Consider the following 6,598-nt stretch of genomic DNA (forward strand, 5'->3'; position numbering starts at 1 on the left):
TACATACACGGGTGGGGGTACGCTCCGTCCATACACGGGGGGCTGGGGGTATGCTCCGTACATACACGGGTGGGGGTACGCTCCCTCCTTACACGGGGGGCTGGGGGTACGCTCCATACATACACGGGGGGCTGGGTGTACGCTCCGTACATACACGAGTGGGGGTACGCTCCGTCCATACACGGGGGGCTGGGGGTATGCTATGTACATACACGGGGGGCTGGGTGTTCGCTCCGTACATATACAGGTGGGGGTACGCTCCGTCCATACATGGGGGGCTGGGGGTACACTCTGTACATACACAGGGGGGGGCTGGGTGTACGCTCCATACATACACGGGTGGGGGTACGCTCCGTCCATATACGGGGGGCTGGTGGAACGCTCCCTACATACACGGGGGCTGGGTGTACGCTCCGTACATACACGGGTGGGGGTACGCTCCATCCATACACGGGGGGCTGGGGGTACGCTCCGTACATACACGGGGGCTGGGTGTACGCTCCGTACATACACGGGTGGGGGTACGCTCCATCCATAAACGGGGGCTGTGGGTATGCTCTGTACATACATGGGGGCTGGGTGTACGCTCCGTACATACACGGGTGGGGGTACGCTCCATCCATACACGGGGGCTGGGAGTACGCTCCGTACATACACGGGGGGCTGGGTGTTCGCTCCGTACATACACAGGTGGGGGTACGCTCCGTCCATACACGGGGGGCTGGAGGTATGCTCCGTACATACACGGGGGGCTGGGTGTACGCTCCGTCCATACACGGGTGGGGGTACGCTCCGTCCATACACGGGTGGGGGTACGCTCCGTCCATACACGGGGGGCTGGGGGTACGCTCCGTACATACACGGGGGGCTGGGTGTACGCTCCGTACATACACGGGTGGGGGTACGCTCTGTCCATACACGGGGGGCTAGGGGTATGCTATGTACATACATGGGTGGGGGTACGCTCCCTCCATAAACCGGGGACTGGGGGTACACTCCGTACATACACGGGGGCTGGGTGTACGCTCCGTACATACACGGGTGGGGGTACGCTCCGTCCATACACGGGGGCTGGGAGTACGCTCCGTACATACACGAGGGGCTGGGTGTTCGCTCCGTACATACACAGGTGGGGGTATGCTCCGTCCATACACGGGGGGCTGGAGGTATGCTCCGTACATACACGGGGGCTGGGTGTACGCTCCGTACATACACAGGTGGGGGTACGCTCCGTCCATACACAGGGGGCAGGTGGAACGCTCCCTACATACACGGGGGCTGGGTGTATGCTCCGTACATACACGGGTGGGGGTACGCTCTGTCCATACACGGGGGGCTGGGGGTACGCTACGTACATACACGGGGGCTGGGTGTACGCTCCGTACATAAACAGGTGGGGGTACGCTCCGTCCATACATGGGGGGGCTGGGTGTACGCTCCATCCATACACGGGTGGGGGTACGCTCCGTACATACACGGGGGCCTGGGGGTACGCACAGTTCATATGTGGGTGGGGGTACGCACCATCCATACGGGGGTGGGGCTGGGGGTGGCACCGTACATACGGGGGTGGGGCTGGGGGTACGCACCGTACATACTGGGGTGCTGGGGGTACGGTGCGTACAGACGGGGGGCTGGGGGGGTGTTCGGCGCGTATGCGGGCACATGTTTGGACGTCTCCATGGTTGCTATTGATGTTCGCTCCGTACGGTGTTTTTTCCAAACGGTTGTACATTCGGACGGACGGGACGGATCGTACTTGCGCGCTCGGACTTCAGTTTTCCGATTCGTACGTAAAAATGTCTGGGGACGTGTCGGACACATTTCCCGACCCGAGGACGTGTGGGGGAATTTTCCCAATACGATTCGTATGGACTTTTTCACATACGAATCATACTTGCCAGTTTGTACGGGACTTGTACGATTCGTACGGAAGAAAAACCGGATACGAATCGTACGGAGAAAATTTTTACAGGATTGGAATCCGCACCTATATTATGACTGTCGATATTACTTACTTCTATATTACTTAAATCGATATTTTATTTCTTACCTGACTTTCGATATTCTTCACCACTATATTTTGGCAATTCGATATTCTGTCCATTCTATATTAAAAACTCGGGGGACGATTCACAGAACTAATTTAAGACAAAATCCTAATCTTAAGACAAACTTAAGACAGACTTAAGATAGACTTCAGACAAACTTAAGACAAACTTAAGACAGACTTAAGACAAACTTAAGACAAACTTAAGACAGACTTAAGACAGACTTAAGACAAATTTAAGACAAAATCCTAACTTAATTCTGTCTTAAGTCTGTCTTAAGTCTGTCTTAAGTTTGTCTTAAGTTTGTCTTAAGTCTGTCTTAAGTTTGTCTTAAGTTTGTCTTAAGTCTGTCTTAAGTCTGTCTTAAGTTTGTCTTAAGACAAACTTAAGACAAAATCCTAATTTCTGTGAATACCAAAAGTAGTAAGTTTAGGATTTTGTCTTAAGTTAGTTCTGTGAATCGGGCCCATGGTTCCTTTTCAACCATGCCAGCTTTACTATGTTGTACAAAAGTTTGTACGAAGATTGCCATAAGGAATCGCAATCTTGACCTGGTAAAACACTACCCCATAATTCCTCAGCAAGCTTAAACTCTCCGTCCACTGCCTCCAAAATTGCCTGATACCAAAAGGAAACTTCTTTCTTCCCATGGGGTCTAGTCACAAGGTAATACTCTAAGGGCCTCATTTATGAAAAGTCACGCATCACTGCGTGAAAGCAGTGATGCGTCACTTTTCACTGCGCCCTCCCTGCGACTCCAATGATGCGTCATATTTACAGTATGACGCATCATGTCGCAAGGAGTCACAGATACGTCAGTATTTCTGACGTATCTGTAGGCGCAAAAGTGACGCATTGCTGGAGTGTGTCACAAAAGTAACGCAACTCCAGCAATGTGTCCTTTCACATGGGCAAGCCCCATGTGAAAGGGCCTGCGTCAGTCTTACGCCTGCTGTGAGGCAGGCGCAAGATATTGACGCATTTGCACCCTAGAAGTGGCGCAGTGAAATCTCGTAGATTTCACTGCGTTACTTCTACGATGCTTACTTACGTGGGAACGCCCACCCTGCATACATTATACCTGACGCAGGTATAATGTAGCGCAGGGGTTTACAAAGTGACGCATATACCTAGATGCATCACTTTGTAAATATGGTGCAACATGGCGCATGTTTTACGCCACTGGTGCATCACAAAAAGTGACGCACCGGTGGCGCAAAAGTGACGCAGGGGCTCATAAATGAGCCCCTAAATCGTTACCTCTCCCTAATAAGCCCCCCTTAGTTGTTTGTAACTGGGCCTGAACCCAGCTCGCCAGCTGCAGATATTTAAATCTAGAGAGACCTGGCCCTACCCTCTCCCTTAGTTCTTCCCATGTTGCCAAAGTGCCATCTAGAATCAAATCGCCACAAACCGCCAAACCAGATTCCCTTAACGGGGTCGCTAAACTGTCACTCAGACATTCTGGGCCCCCAGGGGAGCCCCATAAAGGGGCCATACTAGAGAAGTAGCCAAGAGTGGCCGACCTCCTCAGGTTTACCCAAGTTTTGGCCAGACCCTGCAAAACCTTAAGCCTAACTTTTTTGAAAAACTTAACATCCCCGAACTTAAACAAAAAACCCTCCACCGGTAATTGTGCACCCTGTAGCATTGCTAAAAACAGCCCTCCCACACCAGCCTTAACCAGCATTTGTAACAGCATACGAGCGTGAGAGAGTTGGAAAGCCCATGCATACAGCTGAACATCAGGCAGGGCAAGGCCCCCCTTCTCCCTTCGGCGTCTCCAGGCTAAACGCAAAAATGTATATCCCCAAACAAAAGAGTTAATTTCCCTCTGCATTTTATCAATTTGTGATCTATCAAAATAAAGTGGGATACAGAAGAAGGAGCTTGTTTAGTTGTATGGGATCTCCGAAACGCGCGTCGGCGCTTTCTTCTTTTTGATTTGTCTATCTGTGTATGTATATGTTGTATTGTATTTTGTCATTTAATGTCTAGTTTAGGTTTTTTCTTGTTAGGTGTAGTGCCTATGTATTGATTTTGGTCTTCTCATGTATTCTCACCTATTGATTCCTTCATTATTGGACTTGCTGGGCTAAGATTGGTCTTTATTGATTTGTTTTATGTTGTGTTATGTTCTATATCATATATAAAACCAATTTTTTATAATTGTACTCTTGGTCTCTTATTCTATGGACGTACTGCCAATATTTGAAAGTATAGTGAGGCAAGTACTGTTCTTTTCTGACTTCTTAATCCAACCTTCCAAAATAGCCAAAGAGAGCAGGGGGAGCAGCCTGCGGCCTTTTCCCCTAAGCAAGGTCCACTCTCAATTGAACCAACAGTGTATTTGAATTTTATATTTATTAAGCACCCATAGGTCTCATAGTGCTAAGTGGAAAAGGTCAAAGCAGCTCGGCCCTAATTTACTAGATCTCAAAGAACCTTGAGGCATATTATCAAGGTCCGGTGATAAATATCGCAAAGCACGCGTAGCGCTTGCATATTTATCGCCTGGTTAGCGCGTTATCTACAACGCGCATCGCCGAGGCGATGAAAATTCCAGAGATAGTGTGGACATCGCCGTTTTCCGGCCATATCCTAGATGATAGGGCCTGTGGTCTTAGCCACAGAATCCACCCCCATATTAAGTATGCCTTAGTCAGGAATTTAACAGACGTTAAATTCCTGCGTTAAGGCATACTTAACGCGATTTAAATAATCGCTACCCTTCCTAGTTAATATCGCGAAGCTGCCTTCGCGATATTTTCCCTGGTTGGTTTCACAGCCACGCCTACATTGCATCTCATTAGCGATGCAAAGTTAGGCGTGCTGGAAACGGGCGCTAAGTAAGTAAGACACGCGATAGCGTGCCTTTGCTGATAAGGCGATAAAATAATTATTATTATTATAAAACTATCGCCGCTTTTCAGCCGAAAAAACTGACGCAAAAGCGGTGATAATTTTATAGCGCCGCCTTGTTAATATGCCCCCTTGTCTCCTGGAACCTCAACACTTGAGTTCACCTTTTAAGGGCCTTCCTCCAACTCCCAAAAACAATCAAAAAAGAGCAGGTGAGAAATCGGAGGACATTTCTGTAAAGCAGGGACCACCCGCAACTACAGACCAAGAGACGGCATGGGACATTCTGTTTAGAAACAGTGACTCTGTCACTGAGGTCACAGGACGCTTGAGCATGGAGTCTCTAGGGTGGTGCGATCGCACCGGGCGCTGACCCTGGTGGGGCATTATGTTTGCAAGTATAATATGTTTTTAAAAATACTTTGTAAGACCGGCCTCGTGGCGTGGACCCTCCCGATCAATAAACAACCCCGGCAAGCCCCCCTGATTCCCAGGTATCACAGACTTACGGCCACCACAGCCTCATAAACCCGATGGCCGGCCGGGGCCCCAGCAAGACCGAGACACTACCACGCATGCCCGGCCAAGGGAGCGAGAAACCCCCCCAAGCGAGACCGAGAGGCGCCGTCCTTGTCACACCTCTGATCTCCTCCCTAAGGAGGGTTTCGATCGGCCACCAGGCCCCCGGAGAGCGGGCGCCTCGCATGCTGGGCGTCTGGAGTCCACCCCAGACCAACGTCAACAGATCAAAGAGCCGAGCGACAGGAAATCCCAACACACCGCCCCTAGGCACCCAGACCCCTCTCTGCGAGGGCGCCGGACTTCAAAGAGGAGAGGGAGTATAACAAGGGGTGCTGAAGGGACAGGCGGCAGAGAAGACCTGGACCGACGAGAGCCCTGCTGACCTGGTCGCGGCTCGACCGACCTCCGAAACCAAGGACGTTACCTGACCTACGGAACCATCTGAGCCCTGCTGACGCTGTCGCGGCTCCCCGAACTCTGAACCATCTGAGCCCTGCTGACGCTGTCGCGGCTCCCCGAACTCTGAACCATCTGAGCCCTGCTGACGCTGTCGCGGCTCCCCGAACTCTGAACCATCTGAGCCCTGCTGACGCTGTCGCGGCTCCCGAACTCTGAGCCCTGCTGACGCTGTCGCGGCTCCCCGAACTCTGAACCATCTGAGCCCTGCTGACTCTGTCACGGCTCCCGAACTCTGAACCATCTGAGCCCTGCTGACGCTGTCGTGGCTCCCTGAACTCTGAACCATCTGAGCCCTGCTGACGCTGTCGCAGCTCCCCGAACTCTGAACCATCTGAGCCCTGCTGACGCTGTCGCGGCTCCCCGAACTCTGAACCATCTGAGCCCTGCTGACGCTGTCGCGGCTCCCGAACTCTGAGCCCTGCTGACGCTGTCGCGGCTCCCCGAACTCTGAACCATCTGAGCCCTGCTGACGCTGTAGCAGCTCCCGAACTCTGAACCATCTGAGCCCTGCTGACACTGTCGCGGCTCCCCGAACTCTGAACCATCTGAGCCCTGCTGACGCTATCGCGGCTCCCAAGAACCTGAACCACCTGTGCCTGCTGAGAGACTCGCGGCGCCCTTGTCCTGAAAGACCGGCGGGGATCACCGAGTGAACCCCAAATCCTCCAGCTCGAGGATTGAGAGCTGTGCGAAGGATATTCCGC

Source organism: Triturus cristatus, chromosome 8 (assembly GCF_964204655.1).
Source record: "Triturus cristatus chromosome 8, aTriCri1.1, whole genome shotgun sequence".
Classification (NCBI taxonomy): Eukaryota; Metazoa; Chordata; class Amphibia; order Caudata; family Salamandridae; genus Triturus; species Triturus cristatus.